Source organism: Dendrobates tinctorius, unplaced genomic scaffold, assembly GCF_039654945.1.
Source record: "Dendrobates tinctorius isolate UK_male_01 unplaced genomic scaffold, ASM3965494v1 ptg000003l, whole genome shotgun sequence".
In the NCBI taxonomy this organism is placed as follows: Eukaryota; Metazoa; Chordata; class Amphibia; order Anura; family Dendrobatidae; genus Dendrobates; species Dendrobates tinctorius.
This window is the reverse complement of record NW_027361671.1, coordinates 50,118,869-50,131,884: the sequence shown is the minus strand read 5'-3', so window position 1 is coordinate 50,131,884 and position 13,016 is coordinate 50,118,869. Positions and strand designations below refer to the sequence as shown.

The 13,016-nt window shown below is 48.8% G+C and overlaps 1 protein-coding gene across 3 annotated transcripts in view; it reads right to left on the bottom strand.

Moving 5' to 3' along the window:
• APC (APC regulator of WNT signaling pathway) overlaps positions 1-13,016 on the bottom strand; it is a 199,634-nt gene that overhangs the window by 28,866 nt on the left and 157,752 nt on the right. The window lies entirely within an intron of this gene.

Genomic DNA, 13,016 nt, shown 5'->3' with positions numbered 1-13,016 from the left:
TATGTTTTTCAGCTGCAAAAGCTGATCATCTTTTTAAAAAACTGCATCACCTGAAAGGTTTTTGAGCTCATAGATAATGTTTTCAATAGCAAAAGCAGATTAGAAATCTGCTCTATCTATCCATTTATCCATATTTGTCTATCCATATCGTATCTGTACCAAAAAGAATGAAAACCGGGTAGTACACCAATATATATTCTGTTCTATATAAATATCTTGATTATTGGATCATAAAAATGATTAAATGTCTGAGGTTCACATTGTACTACAATAAATTTTTCACTTAAATATAAGCAATATGTGTGGGAGTCGGAGTCGGTGTAAGGGAAATTGAGGAGTCGGAGTCGCAGGTTTGGCTTACCGACTCCACAGCCCTGCTTCCAGTATCCGTTGTTTCAGATGCTGCACGTAACTTCACAGCATAGACAATTGCCTTCAGATGACCTCAAAGATAAAAGTCTAAGGGGGTCAGATTGGGAGACCTTGGTGGCCATTCAACTGGCCCACGACAACCAATCCACTTTCCAGGGAACTGTTCATGTAGGAATGCTTGGACCTGACACCATAATTGATGGTATGGTGTGGTATATCGGGGTACAAAGATAGTGGGGCCATTCTTCATCAATGAAAACGTCAATGCCACTGGATATCTGAAATTGCTACATGATGTATTGCCCTCTTTATGCAGTAGGATGGCACGTTCCCTGAGTTATTCCAGCAAGATGGTGCACCACCACATTATGGGTGTCAGGTGCGAGCATTCCTACAAGGAATCTGACCCCCTTAGACTAGCGTTTCATCTGCGGTGTTGCCATCACTGTGTCAAGAGTGGGAGAAGAGGGTTGCATTGACAATCAACACAATGGGCAGCACTTTGAACACATTTTATAAGTGGTCATAAACTTGTAAATAACTCATGAAAGAATAAAGTTACATTAAAACCAAGCACACCATTATTTTTCTTGTGAAATTCTCAATAAGTTTGATGTGTCACATGACCCTCTTCCCATTGGAAAAAATAAAGTTGGATCCAAAATGGCCAACTACAAAATGGCCGCCATGGTCACCACCCATGTTGAAAAGTTTCCCCCCCTCCCATATACTAATGTGCCACAAACAGGAAGTTGATATCACCAACCATTCCCATTTTATTTAGGTGTATCCATATAAATGGCCCACCCTGTATATTAACCCCTTTCTGACCTTGGAAGCAATAGTCCCTCCATGGTCAGATCCCCCGCTTTGATGAGGGCTCCAGCGGTGATAGCGGGATTTAAACCAGCGCTTCTGGCCGCGCAGCCGGAAATACGCGCATCGCCGACCCCCGTCACGGGGGTCAGTGATGGAAAAATAAAAAAATATATAAAAGTTTAAATTACCCCCCTTTCATTCCATTCTAAATAAAACAATTAAAAAAAAAGTCACACATACACATATTAGGTATCGCCGCGTTCAGAATCGCCAATCAATAAAAAAAAAAAAAGGATTAACCCAATCGCTAAATGGCATAGCGAGAAAAAAATAGAAACGCCAGAATTACAGGTTTTTTTGGTCGCCGCCTCATTGCATTAAAATGCAATAATGGGTGATCAAAAGATTGTATCTGCACGTAACTGGTATCCTTAAAAACGTCAGCTCAGCATGCAAAAAATAAGCTCTCACCCAACCCCAGATCACAAAAAATGGCACAAATTTTTTTTAAGCAAACTTTGGATTTTTTTTCACCCCTTAGATAAAAGAGAACCTAGACATGTTTTGTGTCTATGAACTTGTAATGACCTGGATAATCATAATGGCAGCTCAGTTTTAGCATTTAGTGAACCTAGCAAAAAAAGCCAAACAAAAAAACGTGTGAGATTGCACTTTTTTTGCAATTTCACCTCACTTGGAATTTTGTTCCCGTTTTCTAGCACATGACATGGTAAAACCAATGGTGTCGTTCAAAAGTACAACTCGTCCCGCAAAAAATAAGCCCTCACATGGCCATATTGAAGGAAAAATTAAAAAAAAAATTTTGGCTCTGGGAAGAAGGGGAGCGAAAAACGCAAAACCAAAAAAAGCTGGGGTCATTAAGGGGTTAAATCTTAAAGAGGATTTCTGCTTTCTGAAAAACACTCGACAGTAGGGATGGGCGGATGACCAAATTAATCTGATTAATTCGCCACTGGAGATCAGCACCATTTATATTCTTTACAACATTGAAAACATGGATTTTTGTGATAACTCACCGTAAAATCCTTTTCTCCGAGACGCTCATTGGGTGACACAGAGACTGTGGGTGCATACTTCTGCCACTAGGAGGCTGACACTAAGTGAAAAAAAGAGGTTAGCTCCTCCTCCGCAGTATACACCCTCGCCCCTAAAGCGGGCAAAAATCAGTTTGGTACCAAAGCAGTAGGAGGACAACAAAATCAGCCTTAATACAGGTACAACATGTCCAAAGGAAAACACCACCCTTATATCAAATAAGTAGACACATTAATTTAAACAAAACAAGAGCCAACTGGCTAACAGGGTGGGTGCTGTGTCCCCCAATGAGCATCTCGGAGAAAAGGATTTTACGGTGAGTTATCACAAAAATCCATGTTTCTCCTTCCCCTCATAGGGGAACACAGAGACTGTGGGACGTCCTAAAGCAGTCCCTGGGTGGGAGTTAACTCACCGATCCAAGCTACATGCACTTCTTGGTTAAAGGTGCGCCACCGCTGCTTGGAGAATCCTTCTACCCAGGCTCGCATCCGCTGAGGCCTGAGTATGGATATTGTAATGTTTGGCAAATGTGTGCAGGATGGACCAGGTTGCTGCCTTGCAAACCTGTTCCGTCGAAGCCTGATGCCGAAGTGCCCAAGAGGCGCCCACTGCCCGAATAGAGTGCGCACTGATTCCTGCTGGAATTTGCGTGCCTCTAATGCGGTAAGACTCCTGAAAAGTCAAACGAATCCATCTGGCTATGGTCGATTTTGAGACAGCGAGTCCCTTCCTGCGCCCTTCGGGGAGCACGAACAGCGTGTCCATCTGACGAAAGGGTGCCGTCCTCGACACGTACCTCTGGAGGGCTCTTACCAGGTCTAAAGCGTGAAGAGCCTTTTCCACACGGTGCACCGGTGCTGGACAAAATGAAGGCAAGACAACATCTTCATTAATGTGAAAAGAGGACACGACCATCGGCAGAAACGGAGGGGCTGGTCTGAGCACCACCTTATCCTTATGGAAAGTGAGGAACGGAGCTCGGCAGGATAGGGCCGCCAGCTCTGAAACCCGCCTGATAGAAGTGATGGCCACTAGGAACACCACTTTCCAGGAAAGGTACCTCAAAGAGACATCCTGAAGCGGTTCGAAAGGAGCTTCCTGCAGAACACTTAGGACCAGGTTAAGGTCCCAGGCGTCCATAGGCGCCTTATAGGGAGGTACCAAGTGGGAGACTCTCTGGATGAAAGTCTTCACCTGCAAATTAGTAGCAACTCTGCGCTGGAACAGGACGGATGAGGCCGATATTTGTCTCCTGAGGGAACTTGGGGCTAACCCCAAGTCTAGCCCCGACTGGAGGAAAGCCAAGATGTTGGGGATCGAGAATCTCAGCGGAGAAACACCACGGCCTCGACACCAAGCGAAGAACACCTTCCAGGTGTGGTGGTAAATTCGTGCTGAAGCAGGCTTCCGGTCGCTACAATGATTAGCGCCCATCTTGCTCCCGAACCCTGCCTGGGTTAGAATCCAAGATTCAACAGCCATGCCGTCAAACACAGGGCCCCTGAGTTCAGGTGGCAAATCGGCCCTTGAGAGAGTAGATCCGGGTGTTCTGGTAGGCACCAAGGGACGTCAGTGAGCAGCAGCATTAGATCTGCGTACCAAACTCGACGGGGCCAATCTGGGGCCAGCAGAATTGCCTGGATCCCTTCCGTCTTGATCTTCTTGATGACTCTCGGAAGTAGTGGTAGCGGGGGAAATAGATATGGGAGGCGAAACTGGTTCCATGGCAGAACCAACGCATCCACAGCGATTGCCTTCGGGTCCCTGGCCCAAACGACATATGTGGGCACCTTGGCGTTCACTCTGGAAGAAATCAAGTCCACATCCGGAGTTCCCCACCATTGACAAATCTGATGAAAGACCTCGGGATGTAGAGACCACTCTCCGGACGCAAGACCCTCCCGGCTGAGAAAGTCTGCCGCCCAGTTTTCCACGCCCAGGATGTGAACTGCCGAAATCACCGAGTGGTTTGCTTCGGCCCACTGAAGAACGTGCCCCACCTCACGCATGGTTGCTCTGCTGCGAGTGCCCCCTTGGAGATTTATGTAAGCCACCGCCGTGGCATTATCCGATTGAATTTGGACAGGGCGGCTTGCTAGAAAGTGATGAAACTTCTGCAGTGCCAGCCGGAATGCTCGTATCTCCAATAAATTGATCGGGAGGTGTGCCTCCTGTGGCGACCACCATCCCTGGGTTGTGTGGTGGTGAAACACCACTCCCCAGCCGAGGAGACTGGTGTCCGTTGTCACTACCAGCCAATGGTCTGGGGGAAAAGGTTTCCCCTGGGTCAGAGAGGAACTGGTTATCCACCATCCGAGCAACTGCCTGACTTGAGAGGCCAGACGACACCGCCGATCGAGCGTGAAAGGGTTCTTGTCCCAGGCTGACAAGAGGGCGTGCTGCAGGGGGCTAAGATGGGACTGGGCGAAAGGTATTGCTTCCATTGCTGCCACCATCTTCCCTAGAATCCTCATTCCAGATCGGATGGTATGAGGGACTGGCTGGCGAAGTGTCCGGACGGACTCCCTGCTGGAGAGCTAGTACCTTTCCCTAAGGGGGAATCACCAATCCACGGCAAGTGTCGAAGATCATTCCTAAGCAGGAGATCTTCTGAGCTGGCATAAGGGATGACTTCTTCGCATTGATCAACCACCCTAAGCGGGCAAGAGTATCCAGCGTCATGCTGACATTTTCCTTGCATGCCCGTATTGAAGGGCCCTTGACCAAGGGGTCGTCCAGATAAGGGACGACGACTATGCCTCGAGAATGCAGTATGGCCATGACAACTGCCATAACCTTTGTGAACACTCTGGGAGCCGTGGCTAGCGCTACGAACTGAAAATGTCGACCGTTGATGGCGAAGCGTAGGAACCACTGATGAGGAGGAAAAATGGGAATATGCAGATTATGCATCTTGGATGTCTATTGAGGCCAAGTATTCTCCCTGCTCCATGGCCGATATGACTGAACGGAGAGACTCCATCCGGAAATGTCTGATCCTGATTAATCTGTTTAGAAGCTTCAGGTCCAACACAGGCCTGACAGACCCGACCTTTTTGGGAACCGCAAAAAGGATGGAATTGAAACCGAGTCCTTTCGTGTTCCGGTACTGGAATAATGACGCCATTGTGCTTGAGCAATTTGATGGCTCCCAATAGAGCCCTTGCCTGTGCATCTATCCTGGGAAGCCGGGAAAGAAAAAACAGTCTTGGGGCGTTCTCTGAAAAATTCCATTTTGTAACCTGAGGACACCAATTCTTTTAACCATGCGTCGTGAGCGACGTTGGCCCAGACGTGGTGAAAACAGAGTAGGCGGCCGCCCACCTTGCTGATGTCGTCTGGTAAAGACCTCGAGTCATTTGGACGATGATCTTTGGGATCTGGATCCCCTCGCTCTGGCCTGTTGAGCACGCATTCTCCCCAATGGATTGGCTCTATATGAGACCTGCCGCTCCCTATCCTGGTTGGGGCAGCCTGCGGGGGCGGAATAGGGCCCCGTAGTCCACCCGGGTTTGCGAAAAGCCCGAAAACGTGCCTGAACAGGGTGACGAAAAAGCAGTTTAACCTTTTGTTGAAGGAGAAACCCGCTCTTTCCTCCTGTGGAGTCTGAGATAAGTTGATCCATTTTTTCCCCAAATAGGCGGCCGTCCTGATACGGCAGGGAAGTCAAGGACTTCTTGGAAGTAGAATCGGCTTGCCATGTCCTCAACCACAGGGCTCTTCTGATAGAGATTGCATTGGCGGCAGCAAGTGCCGAACAATTTGCCGCATCCAAAGATGCATTAATTACATAGTCTCCGGCCATCGCCATCTGACATGCGACCTCCGAAATCTCTGCAGGTAGATCCTGCTCCTGCGCGACCTTGTTTAATGTTTCTGACCATGATATCATAGCCTTAGCTACCCAAGTTGCTGCGAACGAGGGAGCGAGTGCAGACCCTGACGCCTCATATACTGAACGAGCTAGGCTCTCAATAAGGCGGTCCGTGGGATCCTTAATCGAGTAAACAGTAGGGACAGATAACAGGGTCTTAAGGCCCTTTTACATTTAGCGATGCACCAGCGATCCAACCAGCGATCCGACCCGGTCAGGATCGCTGGTGCATCGCTAAATGATCGCTAGTGAGCTTTCATACAGAAAGATCTCACAGCGATGCAGCAGCGACGCAGCGCACGATACTTACCATTCACACACAGCGATCCTGCGTCCTCCCGCCCGCGTCCAGCGTCGCTCGTCGTCACAGCAGGAAGTCTCAGCAGGAAGCGGCCGACGAGAAATGGAGCCGGACATTCTCGCGCGATCAGCGATGGACAGCGGGGGAGCCGGTCGCTGGTAAGTATCACACATAGCGATATCGCTAGCAATATCGCTATAACGTCACAAAACCAGTGACGTTTTAGCGATATTGCTAGCGATATCGCTTAGTGTAAAACCCCCTTTAGTGGCCAGGCGTGAAACCGGAGGATCCACTATCAGGGATTCCATCCATTTTTTACGGAGGTCCGGAGCAAACGGATACCTCGTTTCGAGTGCCTTTTGACCTGAGAAACGCCGGTCTGGACGTTCTCTGTGCCACTGCACTATGTCCTCAAACTCAGGGTGAGAGGAAAAAATTCTGTGCAGCCGCTTCACTCGTTTAAATGCCAACTTATGCCCCGTAGCCGCTGCGGGATCATCCTCAATCCCCTGGGTCTGATTGACAGCTTCTATGAGGCTGTCCACTGTTTCATGTGACCCTGGAGTGTCCAGGTCAAGGGGCTCGTCTGAGTCGCAATCTGAGGTCTGCTCGCTATCAACCACTGGTGACGGTGACAGGGAGCGAGAAGCAGAGCTTATGGATGCCAAGGCACCAGATGGACTGGGCGACACCGTGTGAATTTGTTTCCTCCGGGTCTGCCTGGAGTGAGAGCAGCCCCTGCAGGCCGGAGGCTCTAGTGAGGTGGAGCCTCTAAAGGCGGCGAGCCACTGTCCCTGCCCCTATCTGGGGCTTGAAGGGACTCTATTGCTCTCGTAAGCGACGCCATGGACTGTGACAGTGATCGGGCCCACTCCGGCAAATTTGTCACATTGGTCGCGGTCGCAGGGGAGGGCTCCTGGGATCGTTCGGATTCGCAGGCTTTGCATAAACGCTTGCTCTGAGCCCACGGAAACGCAGCCCGACAAGAGATGCATGCAGCGCAAATGAACGTGTGCGTCTTTGCCTTTTCGGACATGCTGTATCTGTAGGTTGCTGGGGACATGGGGAGGAGGTAGCACCTCGTTTTTCCCTGTAGCGTGGCCTCTCGGGTAGCACTTAGCCCCGTCCTGCGCCCCCCCGACCTGGATGCTTCCTTTAAATTGCGCGCCGCCAGCCTGTAAAAAACGATTTAGGGGCGGTTCTTCTGCCTAGCGGCGCTCCGAAGCCGGGGCCTTGATTTTTACCGCCGCCCAGTGCGGCGCGGGCCGCCAGAAGTGATGTGCGGTCCCGGGGGCGGAACTTCCAGCCGCGGCCTAGCTCCGGCCGAAGCCGCTGCCTCAATTTCTCCCCTACCTGACCGGGGGGGCGCGGTACCACAAAAAAACAAAAGGCGCTACTGACCAGCGCGGCATTCCTGACCCAGGCTGCCGCCTGACGGATTGCACCCTCTCTTGCCACTGTGGGCTCCAGCCCGAAGTCTTCGCAGGAGCCCTCCCAGACCCTCTCCTCACCGATGATCCTCTTCAGCCTGAGCGCAGGCATGTGAGGGGGTCTTTGATAAAAAATAGGACGGTGCAGGGACCCTAGCTCCATCTAACCCCTTCAAAGGGTGAGGAGAGGGACCGTCCGCCACCTTGCAGCACCGCAGTCTGAGCATTGGTGCAGTGGGGGCCGCACAGACTAGTCTTGTGCCTCTGTACAGCCCATGGTTTCAATACCTAGGGGTGGTCAGGCTAAGTCGGGCATTGTGTCCCACGACGCGGGAGAGGATACGTGGAGGGACCCTCGCATGTGCTCGCCCGTTGTTGGTTTGGGGAAATTGGACCCTTTCAATAGGATCAGTTGCCCCTGTCACATCTTCATGGGAAAAAGACGAAAAAAAGTCTGGAGAGAAAAACCAGATGTGTGCCTCCATGGACACTAAGCAAAAAACTGATTTCTGCCTGCAATAGGGGAGAGGGTGTATACTTCGGAGGAGCTAACCTCTTTTTTTCACTTAGTGTCAGCCTCCTAGCGGCAGAAGCATACACCCACAGTCTCTGTGTCCCCCAATGAGGCGAAGGAGAAATGAACATTTTAAGCGCTGCTCCCTCTTCTGTCATTGGTGAAGTGGGCACTGCAGGGCGGGAAAGCTGCCGAGAGCCGCAATTGGTCAGAGTAGCCCAAACCTGAGCGGGAGTTGTGAGAGCGGAGAGGAGAAGGTGGTTGTATGGCAAACTCCGGGGATGGGACGCAGGAAGCTCCATACCCTCCATAAACTGCAACTGTTTCTGACCCTTCACCTCGCCCCATCCCACTAGCCCTATTGAAAAAAAAAACAATAGGACTTCGGCATGATCAGACTTACTATTAAAGGTGCCAATCAGCCATTCGGCTATTAATCAGTCCCATTGTCCTGTAGGTAATTAAATACTAGCATTGGTGTTTGTAGCTAAATGACATGATTTGCCATAGTTATCATAGTCGATTCAGCGAGCCATCCTTGGAGCACCACCATGCTCTTTTGATTGATCGTGCTAGTCGGGTGACCTCATTTTTGAAGTCTTGCACATGCCATGTCCTGCACACTAAACTTAGTGAGGCTGAGCTGTATTCACCTTAACTAACTGCACAAAACAGAGGGGCTCTAAGCCCGGACCCTTATAGATTGTGCACAGGTTTTTCAAAGACATCACCAGACTGCAGAGCGATCAATCAAACGAAAATGGTGCATTTTCAAGAATGATGACTTGGGGTAACGGTTGTACACACAAGGAGGCAAAAGTAAATTTACAACTATAGCAAAACACCACATCGCTCAGCCACAAACACTATTGCTATTCTTATTTCATTGCCTGCAGGAGCACGGAGTCAGGTTAATAGCAGATTTCATGATGTCAGGTTCCTTTAAACTGAAGTAGACTTCTGCTGTAATTTCCACCACTTTCCGGCATAGATTATAGTACACTTTAGGCCATGTGCACACGTAGTGAAAGGTGCTGCGGATTTTTCCACACGGATTTGGAAAAATCTGCAGGTAAATCCGCAGGTCAAAAGACCTGCGGTTTTCCCCTGCTATTTGACACCTGCACAAAGGAGAAGGTGTAAAACCGCTGCGGATTCCACACAAAGAATTGACATGCTGCGGATTTGAAAAAGCAGCAAATCCGCGTGGAAAAATCTGCAGCATGTGCACTGCGTTTTTTAATTTCCATTGAAAACAATGGTACTGTACAACGCAGCTAAATCTGCTGTGGTTCCGCAGAGCCAAAAACGCTGCGGATCCGAAAGTGTGCACATGGCCTTATCGTCTGAGGGTAACCATGCCCTCCTACTAAGCCTCACCCAAAATAAATTAAATAAATCAAGATTAAAATTTAAAAAAAAAAAAAAAATCGCCTTTGAAAGAAATTGAGATTATATTTTTTTTCAAAAAAATCACCCAGCCTATATGTGACAGTGGATAAAATTATAAGACTTTTCTAAAATACATATGAGTAGAGCTGGGCAGACCCCTGGATGCTCGGGTCCGATGGGTTAAATTCGGGTTTGGGTACCAGAACAATACCTGGACCTCATTCACTTGAATGGGGTCCCAAACATCCAGTGTCTGCCACACTGTCATGTGGGAACCGCGTCTGTCTGACTGGTGGTAATCATTTTACAGTCGATCACAAGCGGTGTTTGCCGCGCTACCAAACACATGACAGCGTGACAATCACCCGGTGTTCGGGGGTCTGAATCTGAACAGTAAGGCTATGTGCCCACGTTGCATGTTAAAACGCACACTGAAAACCGGACTCCTTCCCAGAAATCGCGCGTTTTTTTCCGCGCGATTTCACCGCGACTCTGTTCGCGATTTTCTCAAGCACTTTCCAAGCGATTTGAAGCATCGCTTGGAAAGTGATTGACAGGTTGGTCACACTCGTCAAACATAGTGTTTGACAAGTGTGAGCAGCTTTTTACTATTGAGGCCGCCTATGCAGCATCAATAGTAAAAGATAGAATGTTAAAAATGATATAAAAAAAATAAAAAAATCGGGGTATATTTACCTTCCGACGTCCCGCGCTGCTATCCCGGGCCTCAGCGTTCCCAGTAATGCCTTGCGAGACCTGTGATGACGTTGGTCTCGCGCTACTATAGCGATCTCACGAGACCTCTAGAGTAACGCGAGACTACGTCATTACAGGGCCTTGCCGCAAGGCATTACTGGGAACGCTTAGGCCGGGAATGCAGCGCGGGACGTCGGAAGGTAAATACGCCCCGATTTTTTATTCTTTTTTTACAGGGGTATGGTACCCAGGGCCTGGAGGACAGTCTCCTCTCCTCCACACCGTGGGTACCAACCGCACATGAGACGCTTAACTTCCCGCATGGTGGGCATATCCACATGCGGGAAGTAAGCGATTCTCATGCATTCCTATGGGTGCGGAATAGCGGCAATTCTTTGCGATTCCGCATAAAAGAATGAGCATGCTGCGATTTTTTCCGCGATGCGATTCCGCTGCGGAAAAAGGCGCAGCATTAGCACAGCATGTGCATGCGCAGTTCAAAATATCGGACTATCAACAAAAAAAAAAAAAAACCTTGCAAAGTCAATCTCATCCACCGGGGAGACGGTAAAATTTTGGCGGATCCGTCAAAAAACGGGTGTGACGGACGACCGTCAGTCAAGATCCGTCACTAATGTAAGTCTATGGGGGGAAAAATGGATCCGCCCCTTTTCTGGCGGATCCGTTTTTTTTCAGAATTTGGCGGATTTTGACTGACGCTAAAAAACTGTGTGAAAGTGTGAAACAGGCCTTAGGGTCTGGTATGTGCGATTCTTTTTTTTTTTGCGGGGGGGGGGGGGGGGGGGGGGGGGGGGTAAACAGTAGGTAGGGTAGTACATCTAAAAATTAAAATATAAATACTGCATATATTTAGCCACTAGATGACACCACATACAACACAATGAGGGAAAGGTAAAATATGACATACCCTGAAAATAAGCTCTGGTGGATTTTTAGAACCAAAATATAACATAAACCAGGGGAAGTCTTGAGGAGATCATTTGCATATTCCCAGTGCCTTCTGGGATAAGTGAAGAGTCTCCGCGAGCTCAACGATCACTGGGTTTTGGCCGTTGCAGCTGAAAAGAAGAAATCGGAAAACCAGGGGAAGAGTCTTGAGGAGATCATTTGCATATTCCCAGTGCCTTCTGGGATAAGTGAAGAGTCTCTGCGAGCTCAACGATCACTGGGTTTTGGCCGTTGCAGCTGAAAAGAGGAAATCGGAAAACCAGGGGAAGAGTCTTGAGGAGATCATTTGCATATTCCCAGTGCCTTCTGGGATAAGTGAAGAGTCTCCGCGAGCTCAACGATCACTGGGTTTTGGCCGTTGCAGCTGAAAAAAGGAGATCGGAAAACCAGGGGAAGAGTCTTGAGGAGATCATTTGCATATTCCCAGTGCCTTCTGGGATAAGTGAAGAGTCTCCGCGAGCTCAACGATCACTGGGTTTTGGCCGTTGCAGCTGAAAAGAGGAAATCGGAAAAACCGCGTGCCTGTCGGCTCATATTTCATCGTTTTTAAGAAATCTCAAGATGGAAGAGGCCAGGAGCCATTTGGTGAGCTGCATTTCTTGCTACATGTTCACAGATTTACCAGTGGAAAAGCCAAACTTCACATGCCACAAATGCAAGCTTGTAACCCTGTAGGAGGAAAAGTTGCAAAATCTCGAAGAGAGGTTAGCTACATTGAAGATCATTAAGGAAGGTGAAGAGTTCTTGGACAAAGCAGAATTATCTCTTCATGTTACAGAAAGAGAAGAAATTCGAAGTGCACCTGAAGAAACAGAGGAATGGAAACATGTGACCCAGAGAAGCAGGAGGATCAGGAGGCAGTCAGCACCCATACTGCTCAGAAACCAGTACCAGGCTCTCACGCAGGAAAACGATGAAGAAATACATCAGGATAAGACTTTGCCAACAAACAGCAACCTTGTACGCCTTCAGAGTCCTCCTGGATGGAGAAAGAAAAATGTTGTGAAGAAGAAACGGAGAGTGGTGGTCATGGGGGATTCCCTGTTGAGAGGAACAGAGGCCGCTATCTGCAGACCGGATATAACTTCAAGAGAAATGTGCTGTTTTCCAGGTGCAAAAATTAAAGATGTGTCTGACAGGATATTAGGACTCTTCAGACCTACAGATGACTACCCATTCCTGCTACTACATGTGGGGACAAATGACACTGCAAGAAACGACCTGGAAACCATCTGCAGAGACTTTGAAGACTTAGGCAAGAAAGTGAAAGAACTGGGAGCGCAGGTGGTCTTCTCTTCCATCCTCCCAGTGGATGGCCATGGAACAAGGAGGTGGAATAAGATTCTGCAGGTGAACAACTGGCTACGTCGATGGTGCCGTCAGCAACGATTTGGATTTCTGGATCACGGAGTGAACTACTTATACGATGGACTACTTGCTAGAGATGGGTGCACCTTACGAAGACTGGAAAGCAGGTATTTGGAAGTCGCCTTGCTACACTTGTAAGGAGAGCTTTAAACTAGAACAACGTGGGAAGGGAAGCAAAAGACCAGAAAAAGCCATACACCTGACAAATGCTATTGAGAA